Source organism: Myotis nattereri, assembly GCF_964212035.1.
Source record: "Myotis nattereri genome assembly, chromosome: 1".
Classification (NCBI taxonomy): domain Eukaryota; kingdom Metazoa; phylum Chordata; class Mammalia; order Chiroptera; family Vespertilionidae; genus Myotis; species Myotis nattereri.
This window is the reverse complement of record NC_138075.1, coordinates 21,596,579-21,611,816: the sequence shown is the minus strand read 5'-3', so window position 1 is coordinate 21,611,816 and position 15,238 is coordinate 21,596,579. Positions and strand designations below refer to the sequence as shown.

Genomic DNA, 15,238 nt, shown 5'->3' with positions numbered 1-15,238 from the left:
TTAGGAAAGATACAGACACTTCACAGAAAAATAAATGCAAAGGCCAATCAATCAATAAACACAAAAAGAATGTCTGCCTTTCTAATGATTAAGAATTACACATTGAGCACGGCCAGCATGGCTCAGTGGTTGAGCATCGACCTATGAACCAGGAAATCATGGTTCGATTCCTGCTCAGGGCACATGCCCCAGTTGTGGGCTCAGTCCTCAGTGTGGGGCTTGCAGGAGGCAGCTGATCAGTGATTCTCTCCCATCATTGATGTTTCTATTGCTCTCTCCCTCTCCCTTCCTCTCTGAAATCAATAAAAACACTTTTTTAAAAAAAGAATTACACATTGAAACATGATATCACTTTTCATCTCTCATATTGGGAATGTTGGAAATTGGATAATGCACTGTGCTGTCGAGGGTGGAGGGCAGAGGCACTCCCATGCACCGCTGGGCAGTGCAAACTGGTTCATCCTCTTTGAAGGCGATTTGACAATATCTATCAGAATCTTAGATACACCTAAATTTTAACTCCTAACCCCGGGATTTATTCTACAGCTAACCTCACACATATGCGTAAAGATCTGTAATCATAGGCGGTCATTGCAGCTTTGATTGTGCAGCAAAAATGTAGAAGCGATGGAAACGTCCATTGACAGGATAGATTCGTGTAAATTATAGCCTCCTTCATGGGAACTCTGTGAGCTGCTACATGAATGATCTATGTTGCTATGGCTAGATGTGTGATGTATGTTAACTAACACAGAGTACCAGGAATGTGTCCCTGGTTGGGTTTAAAATAAAGCACAGGCATAGATATGTATTTGTCAATATTTATGGAAAAACTTTTGGGAGAAACCTTAAGGAACTTGACCGTGTTTATATTTGGGGTGGAACAGAGGTCTGGGTATTATTTTTAGCGGTTTTCTTTTTTTTCCCCCATAAGCACATTATTTTCTGAATTTAAAAAGAGTATTTATAAAGGAACCAATTATAAGGAAGAATACTATTTAAGATGCTTCACTCTGAACTTTCTTTTCAAATTCTTTCCTCAGTGGGTTCACCAGGTTTTTTTGTTTGTTTTGTTGTTTGTTAAAAAAATATATTTTTATTTACTTCAGAGAGGAAGGAAGAGGGGAGAGAGAGAGAGAAACATCAATGATGAAAGGGAATCATTGATCGGCTGCCTCCTGCATGCCCCCCACTGGGGATCAAGCTGGCAATCCCGGGAATGTGCCCTTGACTGGAATCGAACCTGGGACCCTTCAGTCCACAGGCTGACACTCTATCCACTGAGCCAAACCAGCTAGGGTGGTTCACCAGTTTTGACACTAAAATTTTACATCTGGAAGGGCCCAAGAGACTGTTTCCAACCTTCATTCTGTCCATGAGGAAAGGGAGGCCTAGAGAGGTTTCAGCAGGCAGCCCAGGCCCCTGGCCAGTCTATCGGCAGAGACTGGGCTGCTCTGATGCTGCTCTCAGGAGAGGGACCGATGGCCCCTTTATGCACGTGACCAAAGCTCCGTCCTTGGACTTTTCCCAGCACATAGTCCAGCGAGTCTTACTCCATGTGCATCGACGTGGGGAGCCTATTACAGTGCAGAGTCCCGGGCGCCTTCCTGAAGAGCCTGACTCAGTGGGCTAGGGCAGGGCCTTTAAACCTGCTGTTAGCAATGTCCCCACCAAATGATTCTGAAGTCCCACTTGAAGTCACCCGATGTCTCTGGGCCCCTCTGACCTCCCCCGGGCAGTCCTGCTGGTAGTGTCTGTATCTAGGCTGAAGCCCCCCACCCCAGCGAGGAAAGTAGGGTGCTCCAGTGGAAGTACTTGGACCCCCACGGCAGTGCTCCATCCATGGTCCCCCTCCCCTCTGGTCCCCCCTTCGGCTGAGATGAAGGATGGCCCTTACTCACTCACCCCAGGGTGGGGGGCAGACTGAGAGTCAGAGCTGCATCTGGGGTGCCCCTCACCCTGTCAGGGCTCCCCTGAAGCAGGCCTTGGGGAAAGATGCTGACCAGCATATTGGACCTGGGAGGGGCCTGGCCTGCTTGGGCGGGGGAGGAGCCCACGGAGGCCAGGGGAGGCCTGGGATCCATGCCCGCCGGCACTGACGGTGCTTCATTGTCCCTGTGCCACAGAGCCTTGCGCCAGCCACCTTCCTGGTTAGGAGTCCAGCTGGGCGGTGGCTGGGCCCCTTGGAAGCCCCTGACGACAGATCGAGAGGAGGGAAGGCTGGTGACAGCCCATCTGCCTGAGCCCCAAACCTCACCTGCTGTCCAGGTAGGTGCTGTTACCATTCTCCCACTCAGCAGGGCTAAGCCCCTCGCGCCAGCTCCTTCCTCAGCCTGGGAAATGTGGCCTGAGGCTCTCCTGTCAGTGCTGGGCAAAGGCCATCCCTAAGCCCCCAAACCCACAACCTGATGGGGAGGGGGTGCAGGATGGGCCCATCTCATCTCCAAAGAACACTATTCCAAAGGACCCTGACTCCCAAGGCCTGGCGGGTGGGGAGGCGGGGGGTGGGGGGCAAAGGCTCTCTGGCTCTGGTTAGGACGCCCCCTACTCCACAGAAATGCCCCCCACAGGGCTGCCAGCTGGGTCCCCGGAATGGCTCTTGCCCAGCTGGCCCTGGTTTGGGACAGGCGCAGAGCCCAGCCAGACATGGCTGTTCTGAGAGTTCCCTGCCTCTCACCCCCTTCCCTTGAGAAAGGGTTATGACAAATGATATCTTCATAGACCGTTAGAGCTGGGAGGGATATTAGTGGTACAGTCATCTTCAATCTCGTTTGACTTCTCAAGCATTAGTGTCATTTAAAATGCCCTGGCCGATGTGGCTCAGTGGTTGAGTGTGGACCTATGAACTAGGAGGTCATGGTCCGATCCCTGGTCAGGGCACATGCCTGGGATTGTGGGCTTGATCCCCAGTAGGGGGTGTGGAAGAGGCAACTGATCAATGATTCTCTCTCATCACTGATGTTTCTGTCTCTCTCTCCCTCTCCCTTCCTCTCTGAAATCAATAAAAATATATTCAAAAAATAAAATCAATTAAAACATTCAAAAAAAATTTTTAAAGGTTGTAACTGAAGAGCTCAGAGGACTCAGGTATAAGCTGGTCAGAACAGCACAGGAAGCCGGGGTCTCAGGCAGCCCTGCTCGGTTCAGCTGCCTCCTCCCTGCCCTGCCTCCGCCAGCTCCTACACACACACACACACACACACACACACACACACACACACACAGCCTCTGCCCCTCTCTCCTTTCCTATCTTTCCACCCATCTGGTGACTCCTAGCAACACCCCCGCCCCGCCCCTTGTGAGAGAGACAGGAGGTGATTAAACCTCCAAAGCTGGAAGGTATAAAGCCAGGTTAGCATCTAAGTGAGGCTTTCTTCCCTATTAAGTAGACAAGTTAATAACATCCAGAAAGGATTGGTTTGTCAAGAGAAGCTATAATGGTGATAAGGTTTCTTTATTTGAGAGTGTCTCTAAAATCTCTTTTCCATGAAAGAAGTTATCCTGTGTGGGCTGTTGGCCAAGAACATTGCCATCATTGTTATCAAGAAAAGTAATCTTAGGTATTGTTCTTCTCTGTGCAGATCAAAGTGGACGATGTTCACACTTCCTTATAATTTCTTGGCCTGGCTTGTGAGAGCTCTCCAGGGCAAGGAGGCTTAGCTGCAGGCGGTATGTCACTTCTGTCCCTTGTCCCTTCTGTCACTTCTGTCACTCCCCAACCCGGTGCTGAACCCTTGTCCATCCAGCCTAGGTTCCTGGGAGAAGCAGCATCAAATAGAAGTAAAGAGCTCAGGCTCGGGAGTCAGGTGGGCCTGATTCCCAGCTCATCACCTACGAGCCGTGTCATCTCTATGTACGTCAGTCTTCTCATCTGTAAAATGGAGATAATGCCAGTGAAGATTGAAATTAGTAACTGTAAAGTGTTTGAAACCACATCTAGCACTTACTACGTGCTTAACATGTTAGTTCTGATCGTTATAAAAGCCTCTTCTCCCCATCCACACCTGCTGCCCGATTAACCTCCCTAAAGCCCACATCTCACACCCCTGCTCGAAAATCCCCCGTGGCTCCCACTGCACGGTTAGTGACTGTTCTCTGACCTGCCCTCTAAGAGCCTCAGAGGCAGAAACTCTATCGTTTTCCTTGAACATAATAAGAAGTCATTCACATTTGCTGGGGGAGTACCCACCCTCAAGGTAGGAGAACTGAGACCCTCAGGAACGGAAATGCGGCCACCTGCAGCCCCCACCTGAAGGTGAGGACAGGATGTCTGGCCACAGGCCAGAACAGGCAGTCACTGCAGTTATAACTCACACTCAGCGATGAGCTCAGGCCAGGTGGCAGATGTGACATCATTGTTCTCATTCAGCCCTTGAAGGTGGCCCAAACCTCAGCTCCTATAGCTCAGGTGGGAAGCCTAAGGCAGCAGAGACACCACCACCACCCCACCCCCTGCCCCCGCCCCTGATCTGGAGCCCTGGACAGAGAACACAGCAAGCATCACACCCTGCATCTCAGCTGGCAGAAGGCAGGCCAGTGTATGGAGGAAGGGGCACTGGGTTGGAGTAGGGAAGCCCGTGTTAAAAACCATTCTCTTCACCTGGTGGGGAGAACGTGTCCGTGTCAATGAGCTTCTCTGAGCCTCTGTTTTTCCATCTGTAAAATGGGAAGATAATACCCATTTTGTAGGAATGGAACAAATGCCAGAGCACCTGTACAGTGCCCGCATGGGCACTCAGTAACTTGCAGATGTCCTGCTCGGTCCATCACAGTTGTTCTTCCAGACTGCCAGCCTCTTGTTCTCTGTAGCAGAAATTTTCCTCGCCTGGCCTGCACCCCAAAATGAAGGAAAGGGGTGGTGTTTTGGCAGAGGAGGAGAGGAGGAACAGTCCAGATCTTCCCAGATTCCTGGCAAGCGTGAGAGGCGCAGCAGGGGAGAAGTAGTTCTGTCTGGTTTTCCCAGAGATTTTTCCACTCGGGTGATGCCAAGCTCAGGAAGCCAGAAGTAAAGCGACAGACCCTGCTGCTGGTTCAGGCAGGGTGGTGTTTTTCTCTTGATTCATTCAACAAATGAATGGATTTGTTGGGATTCCAGGCACCACGCTTGGCACTGGGACATTCAGCAGCCAGTAGAACAGACACAGGCTCTGCCCTCATGGGGCCTTCGTTCTAATGCGGGTGGAGGCGATAAACGGCATAAAGTATGGGTGAAGTACGTTAGAAGGAGGTACAAGCAATGGAACCGAAGGAAAGAGGGATTGGCAGTGCCAGGGACTCGTGTCAATAATAGGGTCATCAGGACAGGCCTCACAGAAAGGGGTCATTTGAGATGCCAATCACCTGCCCCCCTGAGGAACCCCTGGGAAGCCTGTGGGCTCAGAATCAGGGCCAGTGCCTTTCATGAGGTCCTAGGAAAGGAGCAAAATCCAGAAGGCCTGGTCCCAGCCCGGATGGCACGCCCTTCCTCCAAAACCCTACAAATGACGTGCAGATCATTCAGCCTGAGATGCAGGACCTCGCGGTCTAGCCCCAGTGTGTCTGTTTTCTTAGCAGATCCTTCTCACCCTACCTTTGCAGCCAAGCCAGTCAACCCGGCCATTTCTGCAATATTCCACCCTCTGCTTCCCTCCTCCACTCATTTGTCCCCTTTGCCTGCTCCCGCTGGTGTCTGTCAGCCCAGACATCCCATCTGCCACCTCTCTGAAGCCTTCCCCGGCCCCCCTGGGGCTGTGGTCTCTGAGCCCCATCACCTTGGCGTGTACCTTTCTAGAGCCGGGCCCTTCCTCTGGGTGTAGGCATTGGCTTAACTGTCTGAGCTCTCTGCTGGGCGAGAAGTGCCCTGGGCAGGGCCTGGAGGTCTTTCCCCTCCTGCAGGTGGGGGCCTCCGCCAGCATTGGCTGAACTGAGTGTGCGGGGAGCTCCAAGGCCCCCAGCGACACTGGGACAAGAAGGGTGGGGGAGCCTCTGGTCTCCTCAGACAAAGAGGCAGGCGGAGGCCAGCAGGAAAGGAGAGAGGGAACTGAAACGAAGGAGCTAGTGAAGGAAGGGGAGGGAGAAGTCCGCACCAAGTGCCCTCCGGAGAGGCAGACTGCGAGACAGATGGGTGAGTCTCCCCGGACACAGCTACTGCTCCCTCCCCCCAGCACCTCAGGCCAGTGCTTCCTTGTGTCTAACTAGCATGCCTTCTGCTGCAGCTGGAGCTCGTTTCCTCTGGTTCCATCCTCTGGGTTCAGGCTGCTCTTTGAATCTTCATTCAGCATGGATCAGAGTGGCTTTCCGGACCCCCCAGTCGTTCTCAACCTTCCTAATGCCGCGACCCTTTAACACAGTTCCTCAGGTTGTGGTGACCCCCAACCATAACATTATTTTCGTTGCTACTTCATAACTGTAATGTTGCTGCTGTTATGAATCGTCATGTAAATATCTGAAATGCAGGCTGTATTTTCATTGTTCGCCACCCGCAGGTTGAGAACCGCTGCAAGCCCAAGGGGCATAGCAAGGCCATCACGAGGCCGACCCCTGGCCTGGGGCTTGTGCTTTAGTTGAGGAGGCCACACAGAGACTCCCTGGGGGCCAAAGCGTGGGGGCCACCACGGGTCACAGAGGCTGTGCCAGCCAGTCGCCCCCCCAGCCTCTCTCAGAGCTGACCCTCCGTACAAGCAAATCCATAAACAGAGCCCCCACCACAGGAGCCCTGGGATTCTCAGCCCCTGGTGCCCTGGGCTCTCTGCCCTGCAGACTCTATGAAGCCATGTGAGCCAGACTCCCAGCCTCTGCCCTCTGGCTCCCCCCCATTGCCCATCACCCGGCGCTGATCGCTGGAGCAGCTGAGCTCACAGAGAGAGAGCCCCTCCACCGCTCTCCAATTCCCCACCCAGACCCTTGGCAGCCAGCATCTCCTTTCCTATTTAGACAGATGGGGCCAGAGCCTGGTGTCCCTCCCATCTCTGCTGCCCCAAGGGGTGGTGTGTTCCCATCTGGGGACCCCAGCTCCCTCAGGGGAAAACCTTAACACAGTCTGAGTCCAGCTCCCCCTCTATTTTGGTGCAGGCATGGTCTCCTCCTGGAATGCCCTGCCCCTGGCCTCCACAGGGCAACTCCTCTTCAGGGGGAAAGCCCCACATGCACTCAGAGCTGAGAATGTGGTTGCTGAACGCAAACTGTCTGAGCTCAAATCTCTGTTCAGCCGCAATAGCTCCCATCTTGGGGTTGTTGTGAGGATTAAGAGAACGCATACCTGCAGCGTCCTATCACAGTGCCAGCCGTAATCCTTCAGTTAATGTGACTGCTGCTATCCATCCTCTAAGAGCTCCCTTGGCTAGCACCTCCTCCAGGCAGCCTTTCCAGATTGCCAGGGCTCAGGCAAGTGCTCCTCCTTTGTGCTCCCCACACTCTTTCACCAGGCCTCTGGGGTCTACTTATGCATGCCTGTCATGGTTTCTTTGGGGGGGTGGGGGGTCACTAGAATCTTATGCCTGGTCTCTAAGTGCCTTGAGAGCGGACACCAGAATCTGGCCCATTATTTTGCTGAACAAATGATTTCATGAGTGGCATGTGGGCAGCTGGGAGAGACAGACTGAGCTGCCAGGACTGACTTTCCACGGCCTGTCCTGGAAGACCACACGCCCACGCTGAGCAATGTTCACCTCACCCGGGAACTTGTTAGAGGTGCAGTTTCTCAGGCTCCACCCCAGACCTGCATCAGAGACTCTGGGGCGGGCCCAGCCACCTGTTTAACAAGCCCCCCAGACAATGCCCACGCAACGTGGCTCTGATGTTTCATAGGAACGCAGATTCAGAGGAGGTGGAGCCCCTCTCGGGGTCTCTGCTCTGCTGAGGGCTTTCAGGAAGGCCGTCGGCTGGGCCCCCAGGGACTGGCTCCTGCTGGACCCACACTCCTGAGCTTGAGACCCTTTTGCTAATAGGACAGGGGTAATGGGGGACACTCTCCACATAGACCTCCCCTTCCCCAGGCGGCCCAGGACTGAGGGGTTGCTGCTCCAACCTGGCTAGTCCCCCCATTTCAGGTGTACAGCATAATGATTTGATATTTACATATATTGCGGAATGAGCACCATAGTGACATCCATCACCATGCATAGTTACAGCTGCAAGGTCATATTCTGTGGCTCTAGACCAGGGGTGGGCAAACTTTTTGACTCGAGGGCCACAATGGGTTCTTAAACTGGACCGGAGGGCCGGAACAAAAGCATGGATGGAGTGTTTGTGTGAACTAATATAAATTCAAAGTAAACATCATTACATAAAAGGGTATGGTCTTTTTTTTCAATAGTTTTATTCATTTCAAACGGGCCGTAGTTTGCCCACGGCTGCTCTAGATGGACATGACTGCGGGAGGAACACTATTCAACCCAGTACCTCTACACGTCCCAAATGACACAGGTACAGAGACAGACAGAGGGACAGGGACAGAGACAGAGGGACCGACACACCCAGCCCCGGCGGGGGCGAGCTCTCAGACCCTGAGGCGGGGCGAGCCCCCCAGTGCCAGAGCTGCCCGTTCCTCGGGGCCCAGCACAAAGTGGGTCGCACCCTATGATAGTGTCTGTCCCATGGTGATGCTTTTCATGTTGGCTTTGCTTCCTGCTGTTGTTTTGTTTGGTTAGATCTACACACAGTACGAAACTCAAAAAGTGAAAAGGGGAATATAATGAACGCAAGCCGTCCTCTCCCTGCCTCAGCCTGTGCCCAGTGTCTCTCCCAGAAGGCAGCACTGTCGCGTTTCCTGGGTCTCCTTCCAGAGAAACCCAGGCGCGGGCAGGCTTGCAGACTGTTCTCTGTGTGCCGCCTGCTTCCTGCTTGCTTCGCTGAACAGGCATCTGTTACTCTTTTTTCTGATTGGCTGCTTTCACATTGTTTGGGTCATCCCGCCCCCCCCCCCCAACTCCCCACCTTACTGTGCTCTCACTGAGGGCAGAGCCGTCTGCGATTTGTCTTTCCTCCGCACATCCTAGCTCAGTGCCCACACAGAGCAAGTGTTCATTTAAGGCTGGTTCTCTCTACACATCGACGAGTCATCAGTAGCTGGTTGGGTCTGTGTGGGCTGGGGCTCAGCCTCCTGGCTCCAGAGGTCTCTCTGTCTCCCCCGGCTTGTGGCACCATCCACCAGAGCCCGTCCTGGCAGCCGGCGTTGCTGGGTGGGTGGCGCCCAGCAGCATCCTGCCTGTTTGCTCCTGCGGCTGAGCGCCTTCATCCCGGCTCGAGGCTCTAGCTGGGGCTGGCTCTGAGATCCGTGGGGCGTCTGCCATGGCTGCACTCCTCTCCTTGCCCCTTCTCAGTCCACTCAGGACTCCTGAAGGGCAGGGGGTGGCAGGAAAGAGAACAGCCCTGTGAGGGGCGGGGAGTGCGGCTGCTGTGGACCCCTTTGCCCAGAGGCCTTTGCTAGCTGAAGGCTTAGTCTGGACTTGTTACCACGGAGACGGGAATTACTGCAATAACTCAGGGTTGAACTGGAGGCTGCAGCTTCACCGGTTCTGGGGGGAATGTATTTGCTCCACAACACGCAGATAGGAGATGTGCCACATTTTTTCTGTATCAAGACAGAAATGCTACCTCTGCCCAGGATTTCACCATGTCCTCCATGTCCTGATGGAGCAGAGCACCAGGGGAAGGTGGAGACAGCGCTGGGCAGGGGCTGCCAGCCCTGCGCGATGGGAAGCCGAGGCAGCGTTCGCCAGCAGCACCCTCTGCTCATCTGTGGCAGGAGGGGCTTCGGTTAAAGGATTTGAAAGGGCCCCTCCTGCCACAACGCTCTGAGTTTGAGATCATGGGGCCAAATGAGCCCCCTTAGCCCCACTGCCCATCATTCCTTTCTCCAATCAATATTTACAAAGCACTGAGCTCTGCCCAGCACAGCAGAAAAAATGAGCAGACACAGCCATGGGCCCTGTCATCGAGGAGCTTTCCATCCACTGGAGGAGTCAGCCATTGGCTACATCATCCCATAAATAAACAGCACAGTTCTAGGTCCTCACAAGGAAAATAATACCTAACTGCAGTGAGGCATTGCCGGGCGCTAAGCACTGTTCTGCCTCGTGTGAATTGGTTCATGCTGTCCTCACATGCACCCCATAGATGCTGTTAACATCTCCATTTTACAGATAAGGACACTGAGGCTCAGGTTAAGAAACTTGCCCAAAGACATGGCGCTAGTAAATAGCAGAGGCAGGGTTTGGACCCAAAGAGCCGAGGTCCCCCTAGGAACCCAGACTTAAATGCTACATTATGGCAGGCTGGCCCCCACTTGCCCAACTGAGGGCTGTACTGGGGGGACAGAACCCCCTCCCTGATCACTTGATCACTGCCCCTGAGTCTTAATGCTGTGGCCAGCCAGCACCATGCCACATCTGGGGAGAGAGGGATGGGGAGGGACCACTGGCTTCCTAGCAGAACCCCAGGGGTCTGGTGGTTACCGTGGCCCACGTGATGCAGGTTTAAGCCTTGATCCTCCTGCACCAGGCTCAGCCAGACCCTGAGGGGAGGGAGGAGGCGGTGGCATCAGATTTAGGCCTGAATCTTTCTGAGTAGGCAGCCTGTACAGAACCCCCGGGCCCCTGCACTCCCTCCACCCATCGACAAGCTTGAGCAGGAGCTGGTAAAAATAGGGCACTTGAAGAGGGAAGAAAAATTTGATGCAAAAGAATGAAGGAAAGATGAATGTGTGCATGCCTGGAAGTATCAAGCCTTCCTTTCTAAATATGACTTTTTCTAATGATAAACAGTAACGCATGTTCCTGTTAAATCATTTGTCAAATTCAGAAAAAAGTTTTAAAAAACCCACATTTCCACCACCCAGAGATAAATGGTCTTTTTTCCCTACAGGTATAATTTTTATTTTTTACTCTTTCTTTCCCTTTTTCATTTTTAGAATCGAGAGCGTCTAGTTTAACAGCATCATATCTTGTTGTTGTTACTTTCTTGTCTTTTTAGCACCAGCAGGGAGTCGCCCCTCCTCCGGTGTCTCTGAGTCACTGCCCAGCTCCCAGGGGTGTGGACATGGATGACTTCCCCACAGCTGCCTCCTCCTCCTGCCTCTGGCCCCATTTGGCAACTATTATGGCTACTTGCTGACTCAGGGCCATCGGCAGAAAGGCATGGGCCCCTGAATGGGGGTGCAGGGTCTTGAGGGGAAGAAAGGGAACCTTCCTGGCAAGGAGAGGGGTCCCAGAGGTGAGGTGGGTGAAGGGGAAGCCCGCACTCTCAGCTTCCAGCCCAGGGCCAGATGGCCACTATCTCCCCTTGCTGCGCTCCAGCTTCCTCAGCCCCCCAGCATTTCCTCCCTCTTAGTGGAGAGGCCCTTAGAGGTAGTACAGATCTGTACCCCAGAAATACAGCCCTCCTGGGTTGGGCAAAGCAATTTCATCCCCAATGGTGCCTCAGAGGCCCCAGGATGCAGTGGAGCCAGACACTTAGATCCCAGTCCTGCCTCTGTCTCTCTCCAGTTGTGTGACTTTAGGCCCATTATTTAACCTCTGCAAGCCTCAGTTTCTCTACCTGTAAAGGGGGGATACTGATGCTCACCTCTTAGGCTGCTACCTATTAGCTTGCTCGTGAGGCGTCATTGATGGTCAGTGAGATAACCATAAGGAGGCACCCATGCCTGGCCCATGCCAATGCCCATGTCTTCTCCCCCTTGTTCTGAGGCTTTCTCAGGGGCTGTGCCCACTCTGGCCTGGAATGTGTTCCCAACACTTCCTGTCAGCGTTTACTCTTCTCCATTTAGCTTCTGTCTTCAGCCTGGGGGCTCTGTTCTGGAGGGGGTTGGGGAGTCAGGTGTCCTGGGTTGAGATCCCACTGCTCACCGGCTGCCTGACCTGGACTAGTTACTTGCCCTCTCTGGGCCCATGATTCCTCATCTATACAATAGGATATTAGCAGAACCTACCTGTTCTCTGTTTAGGAAGCAAAAACCACTCTAAGAACTTTAAGCAAAGCAGAAGTTAATACAGGGAATTCTGTGCTCACAAAATCATCGGAAGAGTTAAAATATGGGTCTTCAGAACCGGGCAGAATTGCCGCACCAGACAGCGCCTCAGCCACAGCCAGGACGGGACTCCTGGAGCCTCACCTGCAAGCCAGGGTCAGGGAGCCCCTGCAGCCTCTCGCTCCTCATCCACCCCTCACCCTCCAGGACCCAGAGGCTGGGCATTGGCCTGCTGCAGAGAATTGCTTCCTCTCCTCAGCCTTGCTTGTCAGCAGAGCACAGCCCAAGCAGCAGGAAGGAGGGCCCCTCCCCCCTTCCGCCTTATACATCTACCCCCAGCACATGTAATTGATGGAACCCACTCTGCAGTCAGAACCCCCGCTGCAAGGGAGTGCTGGAAATGTAGTTTTAACTTTCTAGCTTCTGCAGTATAGCAAGGCACATTAGAAAGAGGGGGGAATGGATGCTAAAGGCCATTGACTAGATCCAACATGTCATCTGATAGGTGCATTAAGAAAGCTGGCACACTGCCTGGCACATAGAAACCTTTCAGTAGATGTTAGCGGTGAATGTTGTTGTTAGGCCAGGGGCGTCCGCAGGAACTGCTGGGCCGCTACCCACAGAACCCTGGCAAAGAAAAGCAGCAGCAGCAACTGCAGCGGGTACGTGGCGCTGTCCATGGTGCTGAGCGCCCTTCTGCTGCTCCCGGATGCTGGCTGGCTGCCTGGCGTATTATTGTAGTGGGCTGGATGGCAAGGTGGAACCCTAGTCCACTCACCTGAGGGGGCCATTTGGGGCTTCTGAAGGAAGTCTTACCTCAGTCCTAGGAAGAAGATAGCAAAGGCAACATTCAACATTTGTGGTACTCCTAGTTTACAGAAATGTCTCCACATACCCTCTCCTTTAACTCTCACAGCCACCCTGATGTAGGCAGGATGGACATAATCATATCCATTTTATTTTATTTTTTAAATATATTTTTATTAATTTCAGAGAGGAAGGAAGAGGGAGAAAGAGATAGAAACATCAATGATAACAGAGAATTATTGATTGGCTGCCTCCTGCATGCTTCCCACTGGGGATCGAGCCCGCAACCTGGGCATGTGCCCTGGATCAGATTCGAGCCTGTGACCCTTTAGTCTTCAGATCGACGCTCTATCCACTGAGCCAAATTGACTAGGGCATCATATCCATTTTACAGAAGAGAAAACTGTGCAGCAGCAGGTTAAAGTGCAGTTAATAAACAATAGATCCAGATTTACACCCAATCTCCTGACCCCAAATCATACACTCCCTCTACTCCATGCTGTGAGCTGGAGAGCAAGACTTGCTCCTGAGTGTAGCCCTGGATAAAGGAGCATCTATCTTTCATTGAGGCCACCAACATGCTGGTTGTTGTGGGAGGACCACAATGACAAGGGGCCTGCCATCAAGGAGTCCACAGATTTGCTGGGGAACTGGCTGTTCGTGTGCCTGCAAAAATGAGAGAATAGTGCCAGGCACTGGTAGCAAAGGCCAACTGTGTAAAGAGGGTGGGGACAAGGCACAGACTGGGCTGCTCAGCGGAGGAGGTTTCAGGGAATAGGATTTGAGCTGGGCTCGGGCTGTAAATGCTGAGGAGACCAAGGGTCCAGGGTAGCCCAAGTGGAAGTGGCTCAAGCTCAGCCACTGAGACATGAGGACAGGACAGACGGCAGGCATGGTGCCCCATGAAGAAGAGGCCATGCCGGTGACCTCTGGCACAGGGAGAAATGCAAGAGTTTGCGGATTCAAGTGAAGAGAGGGTGTGGCCCCTGTAGGTCTCCAGCCAGATTTCCTCAGACTCAGCTGGGGGTGGGGGAGGGGAGAGCTCCTGAGAGGAGGCTATAAAGAGGGCAGGTCTCATGCCCCATTGCAACATGGTTTAAAGCAGCAGTCGCCAACCGGTGGTCCACGGACTACTGATGGCCCGTGAGGTCCGAAAGGTTGGCGACCGCTGGTTTAAAGGACACTGAGCTACCATCCTTTACCCCCAAATCTCTTTATTCTCCCTCCTTATTTAGGGGGAGTTAGAAAACATTTTGGATGGTCAAGAACTCCTGATTCAGATGCCAGTAACCCTCATAACGTTAAGCTGGTGTTTCTCTATGTTGTCTGTACCTAAGAACTGACTGGAGATTTTCATTCTTAGAGTCCAGAGTCAGGTGTGAGTATCTGGATCTACTAAACACCTTCCAGGTCATTCCAGTGCCCTCCCCCACACAATCCCACCCCACACCGAGGACTCACTGATCCAAGCCCAAGAGCACTGAATGTGGAGCCAGCCATAAATTCAAATTCAAATACTTACCCCAGCCTTAGGCAAATCTCTTAGCCTACTGGCAACCCAGTTTCTGCATATATGAAGTTGGGCAAACCATTCCCTGGTGTGAAGATATGAGGAGATTGGGGCCCCAGGGCAGTTAAGAGCAAGGGAGAGCTTACTGTTACTTAGGAGAAGATGCACGGCCAGCCGGCATGGTGGGCGGGGAAGGACATTAAGTGGAACCCTCATTACAGTGACACTCCACTCCTCCAAAGGACCTGCGAACCTGGGCCACCGAGCTGCTGTCCTGAAAGGGGGCTGGGGTGGCCGACCTGAGAGCAGTGGGCATGGAAGCGGATGGGAGCAGCAGCCCAGAGCAGAAGGGGAGCTGGGAGGGGGTGCGCACGGCCAGGAGCTCCAGTTTATGTTCACCAGGTCCAGAACCATGGGAAATAATCTTTGCTGTGGGTAACAAAATGGTGATGAATTATTGAAGAGACTGAGAAGGTCAGATGGCAGCAGGGGGTGGGTGGATGCATTGCTCTGGCTTTGTGAACCCCGGGGGTCAGGGTTAAGGGAGAAGGTAGGTGTGGTATGCCCTCCGCACCCCTCCCATTTGCTCTCCAAGCACAGCAAGAACAGAGGCAGCAGTCCCCTACCGGCTGCAGTCTGTGGGGTACGGGACGATTCTTCCCATACTCCACATCCTTCCTCTGCTGGTTCCAGAACAGAGTAGGTGGAGGGTTACCAGGGATGGTCCCGTCTGGGCTAATATCGAACACATACAGTTCTCAAGGACAGTGCAGAGGGCTTTATAGGAATTGTTTTATTTCCTGTTTACAATGACCTGTGAGGAAATACTGTTATTATCCCCACTTTCCAGAGGTGGAAACTGAGGCTCAGGAGGTCTGATGGCCCATGGTCACACAGAGCTAGCAAGAATGGATCTGGGATTTAAACCCAGTCAGTCTGCTCCAGAGAGCCCATATCTCCCTGACACCCTGAACAGC

The 15,238-nt window shown here is 53.0% G+C and overlaps 1 protein-coding gene across 1 annotated transcript in view; it reads left to right on the top strand.

Annotated features, from left to right (window-relative positions):
- The window catches only part of TMEM63C (transmembrane protein 63C), a 63,936-nt gene that overhangs the window by 12,238 nt on the left and 36,460 nt on the right, over window positions 1-15,238 (top strand). The window contains exon 2 of the mRNA XM_081098165.1: window positions 2,127-2,268. The gene's annotated coding sequence lies outside the window, so the exon portion shown is untranslated. The remainder of the gene's footprint in view (window positions 1-2,126; window positions 2,269-15,238) is intronic.